Source organism: Enhydra lutris, unplaced genomic scaffold, assembly GCF_002288905.1.
Source record: "Enhydra lutris kenyoni isolate GAN:26980312 unplaced genomic scaffold, ASM228890v2 scaffoldscaffold109, whole genome shotgun sequence".
Classification (NCBI taxonomy): domain Eukaryota; kingdom Metazoa; phylum Chordata; class Mammalia; order Carnivora; family Mustelidae; genus Enhydra; species Enhydra lutris.
In genome coordinates, this window is record NW_019154193.1 from 28838 (window position 1) to 42274 (window position 13437).

Here is a 13437-nt window from a genome sequence, read left to right on the forward strand (position 1 = left end):
TCCAAAGGTATCTACTGGCTTTTTGAGATCCCAAGAACCCAGTTCTACAACGTTCAGCTTCACTGAGCTATTTCCCTGCAGAACCCCATATGTCATATGCTCCCCATATGCTCACCCTGTGTGGGCCCCATACACAATCACAGCAGCATACAATCCAAGGCACACAGAGTAGGACTGGGTTAGGCAGGAAATGGTTTCACTGAGGGAAGCTGCCCTTGAGACTTTATGAAGCCTGTTTCACTATGGAAAATAAGGCCTTTGGGCATTAAACCATTGAACTGAGGCAAAGAAATGCATGATTTATCATATATAGTATATAATAATAAAAATCAATATGAATAATAAGATAAAATATTACTATAAATCAATATAATTTTTTAATTTGGATGAGCTGCGGAAGGAAACTCTAGATCAAAAACCCAGAAATTATAATGAAAGCATTACCGATTTTTCATTCAAGAAAGACAAGCGAAATTGCGCACACGCACTTACCAACTCTACTGGCATCCGAAGTTTTAGCTAATTTGCAAAAAGCCTGTATCTTCTATCATTGACTTTATTTCTTTAGTCACCCTGAAACGTTCAGAGTCAAGAGGTGGTGTCATTTTTTTGCCTCGCTCGTGCTACTGCTTGACACATGGTTATAGCCTCTCAATACAAGTTTGTTCAATTTGAATAGATTTTTTAGGTCACCCAAACTGTCGATAAACACATCCAATTCCCTCTTAAACGCAGACAAAAGAGTAGAAGGGGAAAAAAAAGGAAAATGGGGGGCAGAAAAACAAACAAAAACGCTCCACGCTGAGGATTCTGGGCGCTGTAGTTCGGGAGCCCGGCTGCGCAGGCGCACTAGCTTGCCTGGAGGCCGGCCCGGCTACGCCGGCGCCATTCCCGGAAGTGTTCTCGTCCCGCTCTGCGAGTTCCCGCAGTTGTCCTCAGTTCGACAGCCAGGTTCTCGTTGCCCCCGGTTCTCCGCCGCCCCTCCCTCGGCCCTTGGCTCCTGGTGGCGTCCGGGGCGTAGCCGGTCCCTCCAGAGTCCCAGTCCCTCCAGAGTCCTGGTCCCTGAGCCGACACCCCTACCCGAGGGGCGACTGGGGCTGGGCCTCCCACCTGACTTTCCGCTCGGTCTCCCGCTGGCCTGGCTGGGGAGCCGGCGGTGCCCTCAGCGGCGGGCGCGGCTCGGGTCGAGAAGCGCCGGGCGCGGGGCCCAGTTTGCGTTCTGCGATCCGGAAGAGACGCCTCTTCCCAGTCCCGCGCCTTTGACGGAGGGAGGCGGGGGACGCCGGATTTTGTAAGGTTGCGAGCGGGGAGGAAGGAGAGGTTTCCTGCCGGCTTCTGAAGCCGCGGGGACGATCGGTTTCACACCTGGTGATGGGACAGGAGGACGAACTCCTGTCTTTCTGTGCCTGGGGCAGTTTTTACCTGCCTCGTTTTATGGCATTTCGCTGATGGGGTCCGTGATCAAAGGAGCGAGACTAATACAAAGCGAAGGTCAAGCAAAGCTTTACTTTGCGCCAGCAGGAGATTCAAATCAACCCGCCAGGGCCCTGTCTTATGGAGAGAGGGGCCAGCCCCAGCCTCACAAACTAGCTTTTATAGAGCAAAGGCCATGTGATTGAACCTGGCCAATGAGATTGTAACACACAGAGAAAGTTGCATAGTCAAGTTAGGTCACACGCAGGTGGCCAATTGAATTACACTTTACCCTATGGTAGCTGTTTGAACTAGCCTATCACTCTGGTCAGAATTGACGGCCAAAAGGCGGGGTTTACAATCTTTAGTGGTTAGGGAGATAGTATGTGGGCTTTGCTGATTGGATGTCTCCACGTGGCCTCCTGCCCTGACTCGTCCTTGCATTCTGGGCTCTGTTATCTCCACCTTACCTGACCCGTCCTTATATTTGGGCTCTGTTACCAGGGTCTGGTTGGTCATATTTTACTGGTTTCCCAGACTTGCTTCCAAGTATTCCTTAGGCGGGGGGGGGGGGGGGGGGAGGGTCAGTTTAAGTTTTACTACACAAACAACAAACAACAGCTGTTTAACCGAGACAGAGTCGTTCTGGCGAAGTAGGCCCTTATATTCACATCACTTTTAAGTCCGTTGTCTCTCCCTGACGTGGTAATGGCATCATTGCTTTGGCTGGGAAATGCTGCACTGGTCCAAGGCGCTGAAGTTCTCACGAAGAATATGGTCCCCTTCGTTATTTTAAAATAACAAAGCCGGCTTGGGAGCCACAGTGAGAGAAATTTCTCAAGTTCCTGATAACTTCCGCAGTGCTTGGGTAGACAGGACTTGGGTGAAGTCGCAATATCCAGAGAAAATATCTAGGAAATTATGAGTGGTGATTGAAGTATCGGCCTGATATCTTCTGTGTAATGTCAGAGGTGAAAGGAGCAACTGCTCAGATGATTTGCCTTGAGCTCAAGTGGTTTGCTTGTGGATATGTCTCCACAGTAGCCAAACCGAAGTTAGAACCTACACCAAACTCCTTCTCATTGTCTACATGGAAAGTGAAGACAAACAGAGGGAAGGTAAACACCCTGGGCCCAGCACTCAGGTCACAGTGGAGTTTTGGCTTATTCACATGCTATCTTTGTCTCTGCATTATTTTTACATAACTGAGATCAGGCTGAATTTATTGAATTTTAGGTAGCATTGGTTATTCTGATGATAAAACTTTAAAAGATGTTTATGGCACAGTTTAGTATTAACCATATTTAGCTAGCATTATCTATATGGCATATTGCCAAGGGGGAGTTTATTAATCCTTACAAATTTAAAAAGCAATGATGACTCATGTCATTTTTTTTTTCTTTTAAGATTTTATTTATTTGAGAGAGAGCACAAATGGGGGAGGGGCAGAAGGACAGAGAGAAGTGGACTCTGGGCTGGGCAGGGAGCCCAATTCAGGGATTGATCCCAGGATCTAGGATCTCCACCAGAGCTGAAAGCAGATGCTCAACCCACTGAGCCACCCACGCACTCTTCAGGCCTTTTTTTTTTTTTTTAAGATTTTATTTTTTTATTTGACAGCGATCACAAGTAGGCAGAGAGGCAGGCAGAGAGAGTGGGGGGAAGCAGGATCCCTGCTGAGCAGAGAGCCCGATGTGGGACTCGGTTCCAGGACCCTGAGATCATGACCTGAGCCAAAGTCAGAGGCTTAACCCACTGAGCAACCCAGGCGCCCCCCTCACATGTTTTTTTGTTTGTTTGTTTGTTTGTTTTTTATTTGATAGATCACAAGTAGGCAGAGAGGCAGGCAGAGAGAGACAGGAGGAGGAGGCAGGCTCCCTGCCGAGCAGAGAGCCCGATGCGGGACTCGATCCCAGGACCCCGAGATCATGACCTGAGCCGAAGGCAGAGGCTTTAACCACTGAGCAACCCAGGCGCCCCTCACATGTTTTCTTGATTTAACTAAAACCCTACTCTCCCCTGCTTACCTGAGAACTTGCCATTTTTCTTTCAGGGCCACTCATTGTACTAACTAGGAAATTAATTTCTCAGCTTTAACAGAGTCTGTGTGTTTTGAACAAGAAAGCCTGTTTCTTTCTCATATAGAAGTCTGAGCTGTTAGGTGGCCTGAAGTGATAGGGGTAGGTAGCTCTCATCCATAAGGTCATCTGGATACCCAGTTTCCATTCACCTTTTCGCTTCAGCACCTCCTGGGTGTGTTGTCTTTCCTATGGCAGAAGCTGGCACACTTTCAGCCCGTTGCATTCCAGGCCTTTGGAAGGGGAAATGAGGAATTGGAGGCCAAGCAGCTCCCTTTAAAGATACGATGTCAGCTCTCTTGTTTAAATCTCATTTGCTATAATTTAGTCACACGGGCACACCTGCCTATGTGGTGGCTGGGAAATGTCTCTACCTGGGTGGCCTCGTGTCCTGCTGAGATTTCAGGCGTTTGTCGGTATAAAAGGGGAGACTGGATGTTGGAAGGCAACTAGCACTTTCTGCTACTTTGGCCTGCATAAGTTTCCTGCCATTTGAGTCAGTCTTAGAAAATTTTTAAGCAAAAATTGTTCTTTAGGAAATTTTATTTTTATTGGCATATGGTTTTAAGATGATTTATATGTTATAGCCCCTTTCTTGTTTCTATTTTTGATTTACTGGTATTTTTCTTTGGCCAGTGGCATATGTATTTCATTATTTAGAGAATCAGCTCCTGCCTTTGTCAACTGTTTTGTTTTCTTACTAGTTTTTTTATTATTTTTTATTTATGGTTTTGCTTGTTAATTATTTCTCTTACATAGTTGAATGTTTAATAATTTTATTCTTTTTAAAAATATCAGTTGCCTGTATTTAGGGATATAAATTTTATCTTTGTAAAAGTTTTGGCAACCCATGAGTTTTTAACCTATAATTCTCATTTTCTATTTCACTGGCAATTAAAGTTCTCTCTTTGACTTAATAAGTACTCAAGAGGATCTATTTTAATTTCCTGGTGACTGGGTTTTTCTCCCCCCTCTCCAAACTTACATTTGTAATTCTACTACATCATGGTTAGAGAATGTCATATATATTTTTTTTTAAGGTTTTATTTATTTATTTGACAGAGATCACAAGTAGGCAGAGAGGCAGGCAGAGAGAGAGGGAGAGGGAAGCAGGCTCCCTGCTGAGCTGAGAGCTCAATCCCAGGACCCTGAGATCATGACCTGAGCCGAAGGCATCGGCTTAACCCACTAAGCCATCCAGGCGCCCTATTCAGTTTTTTTTTTTTAAGATTTTATTTATTTTATTCTAGAGAGAGAACAATGAGAGCAGGGGGAGGAACAGAAGGAGAGGAAGAGAGAAAAGCTCAAGCAGACTCCTCACTGAGCATGGAGCCCCACATGGGGCTCAGTCCCATGACCCTGAGATCATGACCTGAGCCAAAATCAAGAGTTGGACACTTAACCAACTGAGCCACCCATGTGCCCCCCACCTCCCCACCCCCTGGCTTGATGATTTATTTTAGTGTATGTATGTGTGTTTATAATGAGAGCTTGCTTTCTTTTTTCATCTATAGAGGTACTTAGCACTTCATTTTTTAATTGAAATATAATTGACATAAATATTATCTTAGTTTCAGGTATATAAAATAATCATTATAGATATAGATATAGATAAAGTGATCATTACAAATCTAGTTAATATCCATCATCACACATAGTTACAGGTTTTTTTCTTGTGATGAGAATTTTTAGGATTTACCCTTATCCACTTAAAATATATAATATAGTATAATTAACTATAGTCACCATTTTGTACATTACATCTCCAGGACTTACTATTTTATAACTAGAAGTTTATAGCTTTTGACCACCTTTGCCCATCTCGTCCACTGCTCACCCCCACCTCTGGCAATCATCTCTGGCAGTCTGTTCTCTGTATCTGTGAGTTCAAGTTTTCAATAGGCGGTTGTTTTGTTTGTTGTTTTAGATTCCACATAGCAGCGAGGTGATAGTTGTCTACATCTGTCTGACTTGTTTCACCTAGCATAATGCCCTCATGGTCCATCCATGTTTTCACAAATGGCAAGATTTCCTTCTTTTTTATGGCTGAATAATATTCCTCTGAGGGTATTATATTATCTATTCATCTGTCAACAAACACTTCCATTTCTTGACTATTGTAATTAATGCTACAGTGAACATATGAGTGTAGATATCTTTTTGAGGTACTGTTTATGTTTCTATCAGATAAATGCCCAGAAGTGGAATTGCTGGAAAATGTAGTACTATTTTTAATTTTTTGAGGAAACCTTGAGGAAATTTTAGTATGCTTTGTTCTTGTTTTGTGAAAAATGTTGTTGGTACTTTATAGGGATTGTATTAAACCTATAAATTGTTTTGGGTAGTATGGACATTTTAACAATATTGGTTCTTCTAATCCTTGAGCACAGAATATCTTTCCATTTAATGTCTTCTGGTTTCAATGCACAGGTCTTTCAGCCCTTTAGTTAAATTTGTCCCTAGGTATTTTATTCTTTTTGATGCAATTCTAAGTGGGATTATTTTCTTAATTTCTCTTTCTTACTGTTTATTATTAGTGTATAGAAACACAACTGATTTTTATAAGTTGATTTGTATCCTAACCGTTTTTTGTTTATCCTAACAGTTTTTGGGCAGAGTCTTTAGGGGTTTCTATATATAATATTAAGTCATCTGCGAATAGTAACGGTTCTTTCCAATCTGTATAGTTTTGATTTCTTTTTCTTGCCAAATTGCTGTGGCGAGGACTTCCAGTATTATGCTGAATATAAATGATGAGAATGGGCATCCTGGTCTTGTTCTAAGCTTTATCATTTCACCACTGAGTATGTTAGCTGTGGTCTTGTCATATATGGCCTTTATTGAGAGTTTTTATCATAAATGGATGCTGAATTTTGCCAAACGCTTTTTCTGCATCTCTTGAGATGATCGTATCATTTTTATTCTTCATTTTGTTAATGTGGTGTACATCACATTGATTGACTTGCACGTGTTGAACCATTCTTGGATCCCTGGAATAAATCCCACCTGGTCATTGTGTATGATCCTTTTGATGTATTGTTCAATTCAGTTTGCTAGTATTTTGTTGAGATATTTTGCATCTATATTCAAGAGGGTTATTTTCTTTTCTTGTGGTGTCTTTGCCTGGTTTTGGTTTCACGATAATTCTGGCCTCATAAAATGAGTTTGAAAGTATTCCTTCCTTTGTGTTCTTTGGAAAAGTTTGAGAAGGATTGGTACTAATTCTGCTTAAATGTTTGGTGGAATTCACCAGTGAAACTACCTAGTCCTGGACTTTGTGTTTTTTTGTTTTTGCTTTTGTTTTTAAGATTTTTATTTATTTATTTGACAGACAGAGATCACAAGTAGGCAGAGAAGCAGGCAGAGAGAGAGGAGGATGCAGGCTCCCCGCTGAGCAGAGAGCCCGATGTGGGGCTCGATCCCAGGACCCTGAGATCATGACCTGAGTTGAAGGCAGAGGCTTTAACCCACTGAGCCACCCAGACGCCCCTGGACTTTGTTTTTTGAGAGACTTCTTATTATTGATTCAATCTCCTTACTAGTATTCATTCTGTCAGATTTTCTCTTCATGATTCAGTCTTGGTAGATTGTATGTTTTAGGAATTTACTCATTTCTTCTAGGTTGTCCATTTGTTGGCATGATCTTTATTAGATCCATATTGTCTTAAACTTTGATGTGTGCACATGAATCAGCTAGGGATCTTATTAAAAAGCTGATTCTTGATTCAGTCGGTTCTGGAGTTGGACCTCAAATTTTGCATTTTCACAAGCTCTCCAGTAATATTTATTCTGCTGTTCTTTGGACTAGGCTTTTGAATACAAAGGTCTTGGATATGAATTCTTAATGGAGGCAAATCAACTCTGTAAAGCAGGGACAGATTCAGCATAATCCTGCATAGATTCCTTTGGGCCCCACAAGCCCTCCTGCATGGTGAGAGCGTCAAACTTCCTAGGAAACGGTCATTAAAAAGAATTTCACAAATCTGTGAAGCTTAATTCTTATTGCACCACTGCCCTTTTACATGGCTTACAGCAGCATCCTGAAACTTTGCCCTTTTATTAAGAGAATGTTTACAAACATTTTTGTAAGAGTTTGCAGACTCTTGTTTTGCAACCAAACTCAGCATTAGCTGGGTCATATTCTTTTTTTTTTTTTTCCCCCTGCTTCCGTCTTATTTGGGTTTGCCTGATACAGAATGACTAGATAAAGATCTGTTTGAATATGAGATTGAGAGAAGCATATTAGGGCTTCTTTTAAGTTTGGAAGTTGTAGCTGAAATCTCTGAAAATGTTAGCAAATTGATCATCACATGAAAGATAGGAAGAAGAGATTCTTAGAATGTTTCATTTTTATTTATTTTTATTTTTTTTTAAGATTTTATTTATTTATTTGACAGACAGAGATCACAAGCAGGCAGAGAGAGAGAAGCAGGCTCCCTGCTGAGGAGAGAACCCGATGTGGGGCTCGACCCCAGGACCCCAAGTTCATGACCTGAGCCGAAGACAGAGGCTTAACCCACTGAGCCACCCAGGTGCCCCAAATGTTTCAATTTTAGATGAATAGGTGATTGTGGCAAAGAAAGATGAAATTATTTTCTTCTACATCATGTAGCAAGTTGATTTAATGGAAAAGTTGTGAGCATTGGAATTAGACTGACTTGGGGTCATGAATTGCCTTGGATAAATAGTATTATTTCTCTAAGCTTCATTTTCCTGATCAGTGAATGGGAATATAATTCCCATTAGATTGATGTGAAGTTCAAATTAAAAGAACCTTGTAGAATGTCTGGCCTGCTAGCCATGACTACATTTAATGGCATTAAAATGACAAGATCTCCGGGATCAAGGATCATTTTTTCTCACTGATTTTGGAGGGTTAATCTTGTGTTCTTTAGGGAAGTCATTGCTTTCTTGTAATGTCAGGATTCCAGCTGGGTAAGTCTACGATGTCCAAGGCAGGATAGGTTTTCATGGTTTATTTCTCTTTCTCGGGTATGCCTCTGCAGGACTCCACTCTAGCCAGAGAGGGGAACACAGAGGAAGAGATTATGGCTGCTGTGGTTTTTTCAATTGGACCTCTGGTAAGTTGGGGTTTCTTCGGGTCCTGACCTGCCTCTCGGGTTGAGAGCATGTCGGTTTTTCCTGAAGTCTGTGACTTCTCTACCTTACCCACATCCCTTCTGGTAACTGAATCAAATTGTTTCACCCATGGAAATTGGGTTCATCAGAGTAAAGCTTGGACTCTCTAAAAGATTCATTTTACAGGTTGAACCAATTATCAAGGCACATGAGCTTTCAAAAAATACTTTTGCTAGTTTTGATAGAGAGTCTAGGAAATTTACTTTTGATGTTCAGTTTGTATAGTTCCTAGGAAATTTCAGTTATTTATGGGATAGAAGAATGGACTATTTTAAATTGGAAATTTTGTTTAGGAAATTTTGGAAAAATATGTACACACACAGACACACCCACACACCCTCTTAATTAGACCATTCCTCTTGTGCCCACCACTTTCAGTGATCTCCTCTTTCTACCCATTAAGAAGTGATCGAGCTTAATAGATGACATGGAGAGAAAAAAAGTGTTTACGACACAGTGCTTGGCTGTAGGGAACTTACAGTCTCATTGAGTAAGGCATACAAAAGAAATAGTTCCATAATTTAATTAGGTGGATGGTAGTTGCTTCGCCATATGCTAAAGAGATGATTGCTATGAAAGAAAAGAAATGGAGACCCCTGGATGGCACAGTCTGTTAGGCTGGTGCCTTTGGCTTGGGTCATGATCCCAGGGTCCTGGGATTGAGTCCTGCATTGGGCTCCTTGCTCAGCGAGGAGCCTGCTTCTCTCTCCCCCTCTGCCTGCTTGTGCTCGGTCTCTCTTTCTCTCTGTCCCTCTCTCTGACAGATAAATAAATAAAATCTTAAAAGAAAAAAGAAATAAATGAAATGGGACATGAGTATGGGCAAAATTGGTCTATGAAAAAGCTCATGAGGGCAGTGAGACTTAAGGTGGTCCCCAGACAATGATTCAATCAATGATTTAAATTGCCTTAAAGTGTTTGTGAAGGTACTTTAGGTGAGAAGGGAGTTCAAGGGCAAGGCTCTGTGGCAGAGAACAGTGCAGTGAGCTAGTGATTCCAGTGGGAAAGTTATGAAAAAGAAGCCTGGGAATTAGATATTAAAGCTGAATCTTTTAATGTTTCCCTGAAGACTTTTAATTATACATACGTATTTGTGTGTGAATATGTTTGAGATAGGTGTTAATGTGATAATAGCTATATTTTAGCATGACTTTCTAAAGTAGGAGATCCCGAAGAAAGATGATACCAACAAATATAATTTGTTCTAGTAATAATCTGCAGTAACCTGCAGTAGTGATCTTTTATTCTTTGTAGTTGGGATGTACAGTGAAAATAGTCCTTAAAACATATCCTTGAAAGATAATGAGGGGCGCCTGGGTGCTTCAGTTGGTTGAACAGCTGGTTTTTTTTTTTTTAAGATTTTATTTATTTATTTGACAGCGAGAGGGAGAAAGCACAGGCAGGGGGAGCAGCAGTCAGAGGGAGAGGGGGAAGCAGGCTTCCAGTGAGCAGGGAGCCCGATGCAGGACTTGATCCAAGGACCCTGGGATCACGACCTGAGCTGAAGGCAGACACTTAACCAACTGAGCCACTCAGGTGCCCTGAGTGTGTGACTCTTGATCTCAGCTCAGATCTTGATCTTAGGGTCTTCGGTTCAGGTCCTGCATTCAGGTCCTCCACATGGAGCCTTCTTTTGAAAAAGAGAGCGAAAAGATAAATAAAAACCAAAATATTGTATTTGATCAGTAGATCCAAAGCATTTGTCTAGTATTGACATGGTCAGACCCACCCCTAGTTACCAGATGTTGAGGTTCACATTTTCTGGAAGCTAAATATTTATATTTTTTAGATATGAACTTGGGAGGGGAGAAAGATAACATTTTTTCGCAGTGGACTTTAGATAGTTATATTACGCATAGTTTTTAAAATGGCACACATAAAACCTAAAATTGCTAAGTGCTAATGGAAAGATACAATAAAAGATCATTTTATCTATAAAATCAGGCCCTCATGGGGATACAGTTTATAAGGTTTGGAAGAAAACAATATAGTGAGAAGTCCCTGAAATACTTCCTGAATGGGATGGTCCCTTGGACCCCCCCCACAACACTGTAATGATTTTCAGCTGTGAAAAATACATAGTGTTGGCAGGTTTTGAGTACTTTTCTTGAGTGAGAGAGATTGTTTCTGAGAAATACATTTCAACCCTACATCTAAAGGGAAAATTGTGTGGCATCTGAAGGCCTCTTTTTATAAATTTATTTTTGTTGTGATAGGTTCTTTGTTGGAAGCCTGCTTTAGAACTGTGCAGTTATATCTGTATCAGTCTTTTTTTTTTTTCCTAAGCTTTTATTTATTTATTTGACAGACAGAGGTCACAAGTAGGCAGAGAGGCAGGCAGAGAGAGAGGGGGAAGCAGGCTCCCCGCAGAGCAGAGAGCCCGATGTGGGGCTCCATCCCAGGACCCTAAGATCATGACCCGAGCCGAAGGCGGAGGCTTAACCCACTGAGCCACCCAGGCACCCCTATATCTGTCTCAGTCTTATGTTTGTCCTTGTCTTAAACAAGGTCAAAGAAAATTATAATTGGATGTTACTCCCGGACATGAATTTCAGCCCTAAATAAAACAAAAGAGGTTATCCTGTATATGCCATATCCACCGTGGACGGATGTTGCTTGTTGAGGCTCTGCTATAGGTCATAGGCAGCCTGTCACTGAACGATCTTATCCTGTATCCTCTCAGAATCCTGAAGGTTCCCAGGCAGATAACGATCTTCACCTTCAGCCAGAAGAGCCAGAGCTGGTAAAGGTAATACTTAACATGTGTGTAAGGGGAAGGAGAAGCGTCTCTTTTACTGCCCCTGGTTCTTAATGTTCCTAGCTCACTGCAAGTTTACAGTGAACACCATCTTGCTTGATAGGTGTAGTAACCCCAGGGCTGGTCCCATCCATTTGGCAGATTTCATTTCTGTCAGTGGTGGCAGCCCTAATGTGGCAGATGGTCACATTGTCATTGCTAATTGATGAAGTACCCTTATGACATTCTCTGATTCTCGATTTGCATTGTGAGACTCAGTATCATTAAAGATACCAAGAATGGCACCTGGGTGGATCTGTCAGTTAAGCGTCTGCCTTTGCCCTCGTTGCGATCCCAGGGTGTTGGGATCAAGCCTGGAATCTGGCTTCCTGCTCAGCCGGGAGTCTGTTTCTCCTTTTCCCTCTGACCCTCTCCCCTGCTCTCTCTCACACTCTCTCTCAAATAAATAAACAAAAATTAAAAAGAAATACTAAGGATGCATCAATGTGAGTGGAAACATTCTTAAGATGTGTTTAAATTAGTTTAGATTTTTTTATTTCATTATCATTTAAGCTTACTTTCTTACTTGTGAGTACAGAATCCACCTACTTTTCCAAAAAATAACGAAGTCAGAAATTTATGAATTATGTAAGAAAAATTGGGGCGCCTGGGTGGCTCAGTGGGTTAAAGCCTCTGCCTTCGGCTCAGGTCATGGTCTTGGGGTCCTGGGATCGAGCCCCGCATCGGGCTCTCTGCTCAGTGGGGAGCCTGCTTCCCCCCTCCTTTCTCTCTGCCTGCCTCTCTGCCTACTTGTGATCTCTCTCTGTCAAATAAATAAATAAAATCTTTAAAAAAAAAAAGAAAAAAAGAAAAATTACCTAAAACTTAGAAATAAGAAATAAGGCATAAAATAAATGTATACCCTTTCATTGTCATATTAGACATGTCTTATTCTGGCATTCTTTTTTCCGCTATCAGAAGACACCTGTTTTTCTATCTACTTTGAACCAGCTTTTTCTTTTTTTTTTTTAAAGATTTTATTTATTTGTTTGACAGACAGAGATTACAAGTAGGCAGAGAGGCAGTCAGAGAGAGGAGGAAGCAGGCTTCCTGCAGAGCAGAGCCTGACGTGGGGCTCGATTCCAGGACCCTGGGATCATGACCCGAGCTGAAGGCATAGGCTTTAACCCACTGAGCCACCCAGGCACCCCTGAACCAGCTTTTTCAAGCGGCTGATGTCTCATTAATGACTTACAATAATCTTGGGCTTCTGCTTTTTTTGTTTTTTTTTTTTAAAGATTTTTATTTATTTATGACATTGGGAGAGGGAACACAAGCACAGGGGAGCTGGAGAGGGAGAAGCAGGCTCCCTGCCAAGGAGGAAGCCCACATGGGGCTCCATCCCAGGAAGCTGGGATCATTACCTGAGCCAAAGGCCGACGCTTAACTGACTGAGCTACCCAGGTGCCCCGTTTCTTGGGCTTCTGTTGATGATACTTCTAGAATTGTGGGGTTTTAACTTTTTTTAAATTTTTTGTTGAAGTATAGTTGATGTACAAAGTTTATTAGTTTCAGGTGTCTAGCCTAGTGATCGGACAACTCTATACATTACACAGTGCTCACCACAGTAGCTGTAGTTACCATCTGTTACCGTAAAAAGTTGTGACAGTATCATTAACTATACTCTCTATACTGTACTTTTCTTCTCTGTGACTTATTTATTTCATAACTGGAAGTTTGTAATCCCCTTCACCTCTTTCACTCTTTACCGTCCCCTCCTAGGAGCCACCTGTTTGTTCTCTATATTTTGGAGTTTGTTTCTGGCTTTTGTTTTTCATTTTGTTTTGTTTTTTTAGATTTCACATGTAAGTGTAGTCATATGGTGTTTGTCCTTCATTCATTTTACTTAGCATAATACCCTCTAGGTCCATCGCTGTTACGACAAATAACAAAATCTTTCTCCTTTTTATGGCTGAGTAGTATACATATCTCACATCTTTATCCATTCATCCTTTTTTCTTTTTAAGATTTTATTTATTTATTTGTTAGACGAGTGAGTACAGGTAGGCA

The 13437-nt window shown here is 41.6% G+C and overlaps 1 protein-coding gene across 1 annotated transcript in view; it reads left to right on the plus strand.

The window, feature by feature from the left end:
• Positions 1-11318: 11318 nt before the first annotated feature.
• LOC111139477 (zinc finger protein 287) overlaps positions 11319-13437 on the plus strand; it is an 83807-nt gene continuing 81688 nt past the window's right edge. The window contains 1 exon segment of the mRNA XM_022491744.1: positions 11319-11379. The gene's annotated coding sequence lies outside the window, so the exon portion shown is untranslated.